The sequence below is a fragment of the Periophthalmus magnuspinnatus genome, chromosome 3 (assembly GCF_009829125.3).
Source record: "Periophthalmus magnuspinnatus isolate fPerMag1 chromosome 3, fPerMag1.2.pri, whole genome shotgun sequence".
NCBI classification, from domain to species: domain Eukaryota; kingdom Metazoa; phylum Chordata; class Actinopteri; order Gobiiformes; family Gobiidae; genus Periophthalmus; species Periophthalmus magnuspinnatus.
Window position 1 is genome coordinate 19516604 of NC_047128.1, and position 14233 is coordinate 19530836.

Sequence of the window (14233 nt, forward strand, 5' to 3'; positions counted from 1 at the left end):
CTTGACCACAAATGCTAATGTTGTCAGTAAATGAGGCCAGACATAATTGGATGTTGTGGAGCAGAAGGAGCCATGTGTTTGACTGCAGGCAAGTCCGATCCTTTAGCCGGTCTTGTACCCACTCCCGCTGACAATCAGGAGGAGAAGATTACAGGTGGAGTGACCAGCGCATGGACAAAGCCAGTGTAAATACAAAACGTGATGGTTTGGGGGAAAACATTTTTTTTGCCAGTTTGTGACGAGAGAGGAATCCTGCACACCGTCTTACTTGTGAAATGTGAATTTTCAGACACAAATTAAACCTGTCCGCCACACATTGCAGGATTTTTCAGTCTCAAATGATTTTTAACCGTGCAACTAAAATTGCAGACCACAAACATGAACAGAATCGTATGAAATTTCAAATCTCTAAGCGTAAAGGCTGCAGAGGAATGACCACAATGACCACATACCACAAGCTAAATTTTGTGAGCTAACAAGCTAGTGCACCTCTGTCAGCACTAGCACACTTCCTGTCTTGAGTGAAACGACTCAAATCAGAGCATTGCACTTCTACTTTAGATGCAATTCAAAACTGTGTTATTGAATACGGTGGAATAGTTCAGATAAATGGTTTAAATGCACAGAAGGCTGGAGATAAACGACACAGGAAGTAGAATCGTGTTTACTGTTGCAGCAGCTTCACACCGATACTCTCTGCATGGATTTATGTAAAAAAACACACAAGAAGTCCTACTCTCACCTTTTTTACCTTTTAGAATGATTCAAACTGGATTAACAACGCTGTTTTTTGGACTGGGTGCCATTATTTTCACATTGTAATGGATAATATAGATGAGAGTGCTGCAGTTTAACTTGACAACTTTATGAGATTTAAGTAATATAGTAAATTATTGTTGCTGTTTCCTGAGACATTATCCTGCACCTCTGTGTCCGTCACTCAGTCTGGCCTCTGTATTGACTGGTGCAGTGGCGGTGATGTTTTTACTGTTACAAAATGACATAGCAGCTCAGTCGCACAGACCCCACACACACGAGGAGGGCAGCGGACTCAAAATCACACACGAAGATCCAAAGTTCGGTCAGGCCCCCTAAATCGGGTAAATTAACGGGTGTGGCGGGTATAAGGCACTAAATCTTCATCGGGCAAATAGTGGAGAAGCTGTAGGTGGCCATCTTAAAAAGGGTGTGGCAAGCATCCAAGGGTGATGAGTTGTTAAATGAACAGTGTAGCTAAAAACCTTTTCTTTTTTTTAAACAAACAACCATGCAATCCAAAAAGCAGTCTAAATTAAAACATTTTATATTACAGAAGTGCACCTGAATTGAGGTTGTCAGTATTGATAATCAAATAGTAACTGATACTAAAACTAGCACTGAAACTAGACACTCATTTGAACAAGTATTGATACTAAAAAGTCACATTTACAGGACAGAAATGTACCTTTCCTGAATACCTTTAGAATGATCTTGAGCTGTGTCATAAGTAGTACGTATAAAACCACATAGATTAGAATATGCCCCTGGAACAGTATGGAACCTACCTGAGGGATTGCACAAATATAAAATGGTAATATAAAAGAAAGTATTATGGCTTAATGTTGAAAATCACATTCTATTGTCTAATCGGTATCGGAATACAGTAAGTATCGAGTATCAAGTATTTTCCTTCGTATCGTGACTACATAATAATATTGCATATAGTCACCAGGAAGAGTCAAACTGATGAGCTATGCAGATTTTCGTATGTACATAATAATCTGATCATGCATGTTACAGTGTGTAATACTGTAGAGGTCTGCATCATACCACCAACTTATAATAATTGTTCAGACCTTGGAGAGTTGAAATGAATCCAATATGTCTCTGTTTGTTTGTGAGCAGACGGTCATGCTTTCTCAAACTGTGATAGTTAGTTTATTATAATTTTTTTTAATATCGAGACAAATCCATTCATGTTTTTGCCTTCTGGGTTAATCCAGTACTTCTCAAACCTTATCTGGTGCACCGACCTTGGGGGATATATAATAAATCCACACCCCGCCGGTGTTTCTTGGAAAGCAAATATTATCACAGGTGGTACTTGGTGAGAAATTTTTGAGAAAACCACTGAGCTAGTTAGGAACATGCAAATGAGTCATAACAATTAAACAGAGGCCTGAGCAACAGCGTATACTTGGAAAAAAAAAAATGCAAAAATGTTATGTAGAGGTGATGGTAAGTTCATATATAAAGATATCCAGAGTTTGCTGTGTTGTCACATCGCAAAAAATGACAAAGTTGACAAAGAAGACAAGAAAAGAGCTTTTTATTTTTATTTTTTCCCCTCAAAGTTAACTTTTATTGTGCAAAATATAAACTAAGTAGCCTATTAACATTACAGACTACCCAACTGGTTTTAATATTTAGATTAATTTAGTTTGCAGTGTTATTTTAATGTTTATTCTGCCGCTAATTTATAGCTCCCTGTCCAGTGCTTTATCTTATTTATTCATTTTAGCACAATTCTGCAAAAAAAAAAAAAAAAAATGGACAGGAAGTAGTGACGTTAACAGTGAGGTTGCCGAGCATTGTGGTGCACAGACCTCATTATGAAGCATCTTTACCCTCTATCCTTCTTTATCCAGGAAGTAGCGTTGTTACCTTTTTATTTGTTGTTAAGGTTACAGTGACAAGGTCGTGTGAAAAGCATTAATAAACTCATCACAACGAATAATTAGGACACTCGGAACGCATGAGGCAACTGAGAAATAGCTTTGAACTGCTGCAAACCGTTGCAAACCGTTGAACTAGTCCTGTTTTTCATATTTTTAAGACCGTAGAAATCACGTACATGCCTTTAATGAGGAAGGCACCAGACGGCTCCTGCTTTTGAAACGGAGCGACGGGATTGCAGGGCTTAGCTGACCCACTTGGACACTGGCATCAGGTGCACAAGGAGGAACAAGATGTGGAGCCGCTAAACAGGTCAAGAGGAATCAAGTCTTCTGGGAGGAACTGAGGTAAACAAGTCTGCCGAATCTGCGTGATATTGCATACTAATAAAGACCATGAAATGACAAGATATCTCTTTGGATACCTGAGTTTACATGAGTGTTAGCTGCAACACATCTCCAGGCTGGTAAAGTGCGAGCAAAAGCCTGGAAGTGTTGCTAATCGAATAAAAGTGATCATGATGTTGTGGTTGTCATGGCGCACAACTGCTCACCCACTAAGCAGTTAAAAAGGGGCTATTACGCCTCTATGGAGTATTCATTGCTAACACATAACATATTCAGATCACCATGTTGTCTTTTATTGTTTTGGAAATGATATATTTGCAGAAAACAACATATTAACATGTTTAAGTTTCAGTTTTGTTGTTTTGTCTCACTCGCGCTCATGGAACTACGGCTCATTTTGCCAGGTTTGTGAAGCTGTAGTGTATTTTTTTGGATACAGCTTTATGAAAAATAGCCGTGTGGGAGCATGGGTGACAAGGCTTGTGGGTTGAGCAAAGAATGGACAGAATCACATTGCTAACCGTAACGAGGGTTTGAATAGGGCCCGAGAGAGATATTTAAAATACTCAAATACTCAGACATGCATGATTTTCAGGCATGTTTTTTGATGAGCGTAAGGTATTTTCTAGCAGTGCAGGACTAGATCAAACTGGTTTCTTGATTTACTAATGCTAAGGTAAATAACACGTGCCCAACAGTGGATATGGAATGCTTGGGGACTCACCAAGACGCTATGCAGACCAGCGCGGGCTTACAAAGGATGTGTGGACAATAAGATAATAGCTATGTTATGGTCATTTAGGTTAAGGCCACATTCTTCATCTGTAGCCCCCTCTCACTAAGGAATGTATGACCCCCACTATGAGAGGGTTGTAAATAATGTGTACTACCACAAATATGCAGATGACACTCAGATCTATGTCTCACTGCAGCAGGTGAATATGGACCAGTGGATTCACTCTGCCACTGCATCCAACAGATCAGTGTGTGGATGCAAAACAACTTTCTCTAGCTAAACTCAGACAAAACTGAAGTCATAGTCGTTGGCCCACAGAAACATACAGAAAGTGTCAGTCGTCACCTTCAGTCTCTCTCTCTAAAACCTTCAAATCAGGCAAGAAATCTAGGAGTAATAACAGACTCAGACTTGAACTTTAACCGCCACATCAAATCAATAACATCTGCAGCTTTTTACCATCTAAAAACATTGCAAAAATCAAAGGTATACTGTCAGAACCAGACTTGGACAGTAGGTTAGACTACTGTCATGACCTGCTCACTGACCTCTCCAAACGAGCGTTAAGACTTTAAAGCAGCTCTGTTTGTGTACAAGTCTCTCCATGGACCAGCACCAAAGTACATCTCTGACATGTTAGTGTCATATGAACCAACTCGCACTCTGAGGACTTCAGGGACCGGCCTCCTGCTGGTGCTCAGAGTCAGGACTAAACATGGGGAATCAGTGTTTCAGTTTTATGTAGGTAAAACCTGGAACAGTCTTTCTGAAGATGTGAAACAGGCCTCTACTTTGACAATGTTTAAATCCAGGCTCATAACAGTTCTGTTTAGCTGTGCATGTGACTGAAAGGTTTTTTCCTCTGCACTTTTCTGTTTTAATGTTAATTTGACAATGATTATTTATGTTTTGATTTCTGTGATTTTTAATGTCTTTCTTATTCTGTAAAGCACTCTGAATTACTTTGTGTACAAATTGTGCTATACAAATAAACTTGCCTTGCCTTAATGTGTAATGCCATGCAGACCAGAAGAGGACCTGCCTTACACACACACATACACTGAGAGACACTATAAAAACTGTCAACGGGCACATCTCAGGACTCTCTTCTGAACTTTTCCTGAGAGTCCGCTGCTTCATTGTTCACTTTACCTGTGTGGAACTCATTAAAACCCTTCTGATTTATGTTTCAGACTCTTGCTTCTCTTTGACGCTTACACCAGAAACGAACATTCTTACATGAGGGAACACAGTTATAACATCTATTAACTTTTAACTGTTCTAATGTTCTTCAAAGCTGTTTTATTTGGTCAATGCATGTTTGAGTATTTGAGGCTTGAGTGCACAGAAATTTTCCCTTCGCACCTTTACACACAGCTCTCTACTACATTTCATGTAGCCATCGCTAAATACCAGAAAAAGGCAAAATACCAGAAAAAGGCAAACATCTTCTTTAAATATTTAGTAAACAAATTATATAAATGTAACAATATTGCAATTAAAATGTTAACAATGTGTCAAAGACTGTAATTAGCAGACAAAGGCATGAAAAGAAGCATAGAAGCAAGCCTATTGTTGGTTTTATAGCGTAATTGCCATTTTTCAAACTTTCAGGACAAAAGAAAAATAAACTGCCTTTGTCAATAAGATGACTGGGGTGGTTTATGTTTTTTGGCTATAAAAATGTTGTAAAGATGCAGCATGGTCTGGAGAGGAGAATGAGACAGAAAACTCAATGTGGCAAAAGATGACTTATGCGATGATATATGTTATGTTTTGCTATGAGGTTGGTGAAAATGCTGGTTGGATTGCACCAAGTTTACAGGAAAAACATTTTGTTACAGTGTCTTACAGTTCCATGGGAGGCTGATTATGTGTTCAAAACATGAAGGCTGTCATCGACTACACAAATTCTTGGTTGATTAAAGACATGTCCTGCTGATCGACTAAAAAGAGGGCGTGACAAAAGCTCGCAAACAAATCATTATCGCTACAATCTCACCGTGTAAACGCACTCAAAATGTAATTGCATGCGAGTTCATACAAAAACAAGTATTTACACAGAAAGGTACTAGGAAAAAGAGTATTTATATTTAAAAAGGCAGATTAAACACGGGATTCACTTGTAAATCTTCAGCTAATCCACTCCCTACTTTCTCCTTTCTGCTGTTGTGCAAAGAAATCCTTATAATCGAAATAAAATGTTTCATCGACTTGTACAAATTTGGTCAACTAAGACTCCATTGGCTGATTAACGACTATAGCCCTGCATGTCATAACTCCAGCCCCTCAGTCATCCAGGTCTGATCCATAGCAAAAGACGAAGTTTATATCCGTCAAACTGGCTTGGCTGAGAAGCAAAACGTCTTCACTCCTCCAGTTGACAGATTAAAACTTCGTCTTTTGCTCCAGCCTTAGAGCAGCACTGATTACACGGAGGCCTCTACTTAAGCGAAGTAGTACACATCATAAGCATCGTCCATTTATTTGAAGTATCCTACGCTGCTCCACCTTCCACACATTGATTGCATCAGTTTGTACAGCCAAGAAACCCTCGAGAGTGGCTAATGTTTGGAGAAGTATGTCATTTCTTGTGGAGAGGTCTAATCAGTTTGGAAACTAGAAATCTGCTTAATAAAAGACTGCCATGGAGAGAGCGATTATGTCCCGAACTGGAGCATAATATGGTCTGTGATGGGATTGTGAGAGTAAATAAGAGCGGTGTCGTAAATACATGTAGAAAGTTGGTGTACTGCAGACGTACACTACCAGGCAAAAGTTTGAACACACTTTTTCATTCATGTTTCTTCTTTATTTTCATGACTATTTGCATTGTAGATTCTCACTGAAGGCATCACAACTATGAATGAATGCATATGGAATAAATATACTCAAAACAACTCCAAACTTGCTTCAGATTTCTTTTCGTTTCTTGATCTTGACATGAAAAAAAACATTTCAGTTGCTGTATTATAAAGATCATTGAGAGAAGGCCAAGGGTTTGCCAAGCTGTCGACAAAGAAACGAGTGGCTACTATGAGGAATTTGAATCTAAAATAGTTGAGTTATTTCACTTTTTTTCTTTGCTACATCATTCCATACATCTTACTTCATGTAGTTGATGTGTGTTCAGACTTTTGACTGTCAAGATTAGAGTTTTTTTTGTGTTTTTTTGTGCTCTCCTTCCCCCTCCTTTCTGTGTTTGAGCCTGGAGCTGGGTGGAGATTCTGGCTCCTCCCACACAGACCTGCAACCCATTGTCAATCAAACCTGTGAGGATAAAAGGACTGAGGACCCGACACTCAGGGCCAGATCATTTCATCATCTTTTGGGTTTTCTTCATGTCATGCTGCAGTTTATGTCCGTGTATCCACCGTGATCTCGCTCACTGGAACCACTCTGCATCTCCGTCTCCGACCCAGCTTTCCACGACTGGTACGGACACCTCAGCCTTAGATCCAGCTCGTCTCAACCGATACGAGCACCCCAGCCTCTGACCCTGCGACCCACGACCTGCTCCGTGACTACTGCATACGACACCACTCCCAATTGTCCGCTCTGTCGACCTTCATTCACATTCCTGTATCTGCAAATAAACTTTGTTCAAACAGTTTCACGAGTCTGAATCTTTGGTCCCCCCATCAGTCATGACAAACTGATGTGTAATTCCCAAGAGACAAGACTCAACATCCCAGAAAACAAGAAAAGATTAAATTTTCACATAATATATAGTAAATGTAACCATGTGCTTCAGTTTACAATTACTGATTTATTTAGATGACAGGCTTTAATAATAATCTAATCTAATTATGTCTTGGTTTGGTGGGTAGTACCAGGTAAATATTTGTCATTAGTTTAGTGACAGTCTGTGGAAAAAAAAGTTAAGAAGAAAAGTACAAAAATACAGGAAGTAATGCTAAGTTCTACCTATGTCAGCAACACTGAAAACTCGATCTAAAATGCAATTTGCGAACAGGGAAGGCATTTATGAAACAGTTGCTTTTTCCAATACTTTACAGATATGTGAGTCTGGTCTGCATCTCCCCATTTTCAAACGCAGTGTCAGCGTCCCTTTCCGTTGCATCTATATGTTTATCGCACAACTAAATGTCTTTAATAATGTATAGGTAATATATTTCGGTGTCATTTTCTTTTACATTACTCTGAATAGTATGGAGCACCTTTTGACTATAACTTACCGGTATCTTGTTTTTTTTGTCATCATTTCTTACAAATATCTAATTTCATTATACTGTCAGACAACTGGGAAGCTAAGAATACCCAACAGGAAAAAAAAAACAGCTTGTTTTTTCTTGTCCCAATAAAATGGATCAACCATTTCTATTCATTATTCATATTTTTTATTTGCATATACATAATGAGCAATCATTTGTTCTATATCACTGTCAAAAATCTACTGAGGCATTTGCAAAGCAGTATTGAATTTTAAATATACTTCCATTCACCATCCTAACACAAGATCCCTGCACCATCAGCAGTCGGGTTCAGGGCCACACACTTGAAACCAAATCACAGTCATGGACCACGGAAAGCTCAAGGCTCAGAGTATTCTATTAAAGTCAGCTGATATAGGTACGTACAGAGCTCTGAGTAAGATTTCACAGTGAGCCCACACAGATTTCCCAAAGCCCAATTAAACACAGTATTGTGAGGTCCCTGGAGAACCCACACAAATGAACATGGTACGTCTGCAATAAATCTGAGACTGTGTGAACTGTGTAAAACGAGTACATGCAGAGGAGAAGATGGGATCGCGGGAGAGTGACTAGAGGTCTGACAGTAGTCGATCAAGCACATTAACTTTCATTTGTAAAAAATAATTGTGATGATGTTCCAAGCTGTCAAGACGCCCCAGTGGGAGGCAGAGGCAGATTTCCAGAGGTCTATGAGGAGTTCTTAGCAAAGCTGTCATCAGAGTGGGTGGTACAGCGCAAAAATGCTGTCTCAAATTCAGCCAGTAGAACAATATCGATAACTAGAACTGTCATCGTAATTGCTATATCAACTTAACCTTCCATATATGAAAGTTGGAACAATATTTTTTTTTTGGGGGGGGGGTCAATATTTTTTATGTACTTTTTCTTTGCGCTACTGGTATATTTTTGGTTATTTTTTGGCTACGCGATGAGATTTAAGTCATAAAAAGGTTGAGTGAATCACTTCTAAGACCTGCTACAGATGCAATGCACTAAATAGTTTCGTTCTTATTTATTGCAGCTTATAATTTTTTAACAATGTTGTAGATTTAAAATAGTTTTTTGTGGTTTAATTCACACCACTGACACAATAACTCAAGCACAGATTTAGTTTCAATACTATTGTTTATCATCTACATTTATTTCAGCAAGTAGTACCTTCTCAAGTTGGACGTAAGTACTCCTGGGCAGGTACACAGAAATTACAACAGATATTCTATGGCTGGACAATATTTTAGAAAATGTGCAACAAAACATGAGCATCTCGCTTGTTCAATGAGGACCACTACCTTAAACGGAAACATCCTGGGGTAGAGACCACCACCTCAAGAGAAACCCCAGGGTACAGACTTCGGACCAATTAAATTCATGGTTGAGCGAAAAGACTTTGCCCAGTGAGTTGAGAAAAGAGGTAGAAAAGAACTCAAAAGTACTGAGAGGTAGCCACATTTTGCTCTTACATGTAGTGATGTTTTGCTTGACTTGCGCATTTCCCCTGAGCGGCTAAGTTTCCACCATCAATCTATAACAGGCACAGTTATTTATCCTCGAGGTGGGTACTCCTATGCAGGATATTGGCGCAGATCTGAAGAAGGGTCCCAAGAGCTGTGACATTGCATCAGCTCCCAAGAGGCTGCCTCAGTGAATTTTCCCATAGGCGCAGCTTGCACGGTGTTTATCCCTTTTACTTCACAGCAGGACCGTTGTGGTGTTTTTTTTATTTATCGTTCGAATTTGTACAAAAGCTCACTCCTCCAGCTAGGTACTCCTGACTTGTCTCTACCTCTGAACCCCCAGGTGCTGCACTATGGTTGTCCTCTCCTTCCCACTCAGACAAGCCAGACCCTGCTGCTCTGTTTTCCCCCAGCATCACTCTCAGCACAGCATCCCAGAGCTGGGCACCGCTCCTGACAGCGCTTTAATTAGTTTTTAATCAAAAAGTGGCCGCTACATAATTGAACGTTTCTAACAACAGCATTAGTTATGAGTATCCCGCTGATGGGCAATAATGGTCTCCTCTGAGGACAGTGCAGCAGTCAGCAGATCTAGAGTGCATTCATATTCAGAGCCATGTGCCCGGGAGGCGCGGCTTTATGTGTGCAGCTAAAACCAGAGATGAGGCGGGGTTGTTATGGCGCTGTAAATTTTTGGGAAAGTTTCAAAAGTGCAATCTGGAAAGTCGCATGTATACACGCAGGTTGTATATTTGAGATGCAAGGCGGCTACGACGTTTCATACAGAGATGGTTACGCTTGACGAGTTTTCAGTTATAAACCTACGGGGATGGAGATGCTACAAAAACAGGTACGTAGGTGCGTTTTGTAACTTTTCTGGAGGAGGTTCTACCATGTGTTTGCGTCCATGGAGAGTTGATTGCTTAACTTGGAGTGTTCCACAGTATGGCATTAAACTGATCTGTATTTGAATGAATGTGGCTTAGATCAATTCAATGCCATACTGTGTAACATTCCAGGCACAGAAAAAGCAAACAAGTGGCAAACCCTCCACCAGAAAAGTTGCACAGTGCACTTTTAACTTTGATTTCATTTGCCGTTTATAGGGTTATTCTGTGGGTCTTTGGTTTAATATTTTTTTGGCTAATGCATCTATAAGTTTTGAATAGCCTCTTTTTCCACTCGCACAGTTCGTTTCCAGGCTACGGGCTCGGCTCCGGGTCCAGGGTCAGGGCTCTGCTCCATGAGACACTGAGGTCACCCAAACATAACCACTTAATGTCATGTTATACACATAAATACAATGTAAATACTATCTGAATTATCCAATTAATAATAAGGCTGACCGCAGCAATTCTCAAAAAAACATTTCATAATTCCAGGTTTGTGCCACAGAGACATGGCTACAGCAAGCGTAGCAACTACTTCTAGATTACTACAAATTTTTTTCTGCATTTATTTCACATCTCTTTGCCTCTATGCCACATTTTAACCTCTTCTTATGTAATGCAGTGGGTTTGGCTCATGTTAGATGCATTATGCGCTGAAATATCAGGGTTTTGATCTTTATGCGAGGAGTATGCATCGAACAGCTGTTGCTAGTGTGCTAACCATGGCGTTAGCTTGGTTTTACACAGCATATCAGCTCAACATATAAGTTGTCATCACTGGAAATATGGCAGACAATATTTCACAAGATCAAGTCATCGTTTAGTGAGAAATTATCATTTTTACGTATCTGCTTTTTGCCGTCTTGAGGCCACGTTCTCTCTTGTCCAATCATCTCGTTTTGTCTTGTGTAGCCACACCTTAGCTAAAGCAAACAAAAAAAAAATGTATTACACAAATTGGAATGTAAACAGTAATATGCATTTTCCTGGGCAAATCACCCACCCCATACTTAAAGAAGACATATTGTGGCAAGGCAAGTTTATTTGTATCACACAATTCACACACAAAGTAATTCAAAGTGCTTTACAGAATAAGAAAGATATTAAAGTCAAACCAAAACATAAATAAACATCATAAACTTAACTTTAAAAGAGAAAAGTGCAGAATAAAAACTTTTCAGTCATAAACGCAGCTAAATGGATCTGTTTTGAACCTGGATTTAAACATTGTCAAAGTAGAGGCCTGTCACATCTTCAAGAAGACTGTTTCAGGTTTTAGCTGCATAAAACTGAAATGCTGATTCCCCATGTTTACCCTTGGAGGCTGGTCCCTGATATCCTGAAATTGTGAGATGGTTCATTTGGCACAAACATGTGGGAGATCTTTGATCCTAGGCCATAGAGAGACTTATACACAAGCAGAGCTGCTTTAAAGTCTATTCTCTGAGCCAGTGTAGAGACCCGTGGATCATTATGGTATACAATGACTTAATAAAACAAACAGGTCCACTGACTTCTGTGTTAAAAAAAAACAAAAAACCTGAAGTGCCCAGCGGGTGCCTAGGTCACAGTAAAGGTTGTTGGCAGGTTGTTGGCACCTCAGATGTATACAGTAGCTGCAGATCACATTAGTGAGTAGGTAGCGAATGGATTTTTTTTTTTTTTTTCAATTTGTACCAAAATGACTACGCAATGGTGCAGAATTCTATGTCACTGATAGAGAAAATAAAACTGAAGAATGAAGTAAATACAGAGCAGTGGGCATAAACTGGTGGCAGAGAAAACGGGTTGATCAGAGCAATGACATTTTGAATACAGGAGAATAAACATTACCTAAACATGCATCAACTATAGAATGAAACAACTATAACATGGTTAAAATCTCTAAAAAGTTGATTTTGCATAATAGGACTTCTTACTTTAATCAAGTATTATAGATTGCACACATTAAACATGCTATTGGGGCTTTTACTCAGTTTCTTTCGAGAACTCGATAATATCACTTTTCTCTAAACAGTCTGGAGGTTGGAGATGACGCTGATTGTTATTGTCCATTACAGCAGTACACCTACACTCTTTCACATCTCCGAATTCTTCTCCAGTTTACTAATGACAACACACCCACGGGCAGAGCGCACTTACTTTCAACTGCAATAAAACTAACAGATAAAACAAGACCGGCTTCTTCAGCAAATGTTTCTGTTCTGCAATCACCACCAAAGAAAGTACTGACCTCGGCGCCTTCAGCGGGCTTTGCAGAGCTCAGAGAAAAGCCTGAGAAGTTTTTTACATCAAACTTAGAGGCAGTTTTTACCGTTTTATTCTAAATCAATGGAATTATAGGTATTCCAGGGGATGTGCAAAATGGACTTTATGAGGCCCATATTATGCTATTTTCTGATCTATGTTATATGTTTGTTTCGTTTAATTCACACGTTTAACATGCAGTATTTAGGCTGCATTCAACTTCCACCTTGTGATGTCATGTGGTAATACAGGAAGTGCTCCACTGTGTTTTTAAACTCCATACACCTTCACTAGAATTATTTTGATGATTTCAGATCTGGAATTCCTAATCTCTACTCAACTAAAGGTCAAAGGTAGCTGTTAACTTGAAAAATGCCAGTGTGTGTGGAAAATTTCAGTGTCCACCATGTTGTTTAAAGTTCTACAACACGAGATGCCAAAGCAAAGGTACTCAAGAGCATGTTTAAAGACCAATAACAATACAAAACTGCATAATATTGTCCTTTAAACATATGAATAAATCAAAGCACAACTCAGGGTTTAGAGATCCAGAAACAATGCTCCTATTGAGGAAGAAAATCAGTTTTGCATAATGCCTTCAGAGAGACGTTCTCACGCAAGAACCCACTCCTTTGAAAACGAGTTATTTTGCATGAAGAATAAATCACATACTCTATTTGTTTTGACTCTATTATTATATTTTATCTTCCCCGCCGCTCATATTCAGTCATGCTAGTGCCCTTGAGGGACGCATAAGAGGGGGCGAATGCCAAGATAACGTTACAAAAGGCACAGAGGACGGAGTGTTTTTGAACGAGTGCCTGCTCCATTTGTGCTGCTCCACATCTGAGAAACTTGCAGCCTACTTTCACTGACTCACCCTGATGCTCTAGTTGGACTCTAGTGGCCAAACTCAAAGCTCAGACTACTGGCTATGTGTACAAGGGCAGAGAAATCATTTAACCGCATGGAGTGATCAGATAATTGGATTTGGATTAATGGAGTGTGTTTGAGCAAAAAATGTGGAGATCCAAAAGCTGTACATGTGTCACTCAAAACAATATTATTCAGTCAGCTACATTTTGGTCTTTCATTTTCTTGGAACCTGCACCTTCTTTTTACCATCCTAAAAACATGTTCATTTAAAAGACTTGAGGTGGTCCAAAGTTGTTCCTCACTTGCCTTATAAATTCCGAGCATCCTTATTATTCACCATGAGTTCATACATTTCTAACAACAACTAGCATGTGAAAAGTGCACTTCCTGATAATTGGACAATATAAGGCTTTATAATTAGATGCTGATTTACACTGGTCACAAGAGCTGCTTATGCGATTTTGCTCAAAATTGTGTAGTGGGCTTAATGTACATATGTCAGATCTCGGGTTGATAAAAATAAATCAATACATGAAATACGATTCAACGACTGGATCACTGGACACAGAAACTGGCTGTGGGGACAGGGGAAAGTCAACTCACTGGGGGGTAAGGAGACTGAGCTTGTGTGTGAGATTCAGCGTTGCTGAATAGATATAGTCGGCCTGTCCTCCACACATAGCGTGTGTGTGCCCCACAACTTAGCCGCCACATCTTGGAGTTCACTCCGGTGAACAAGAGGGTCGCGTCCCAGTGCCTTCAGGTCTGGGACAAGTCTCTCACTGTTGTGTTGGCTTATGGAACAAACAAA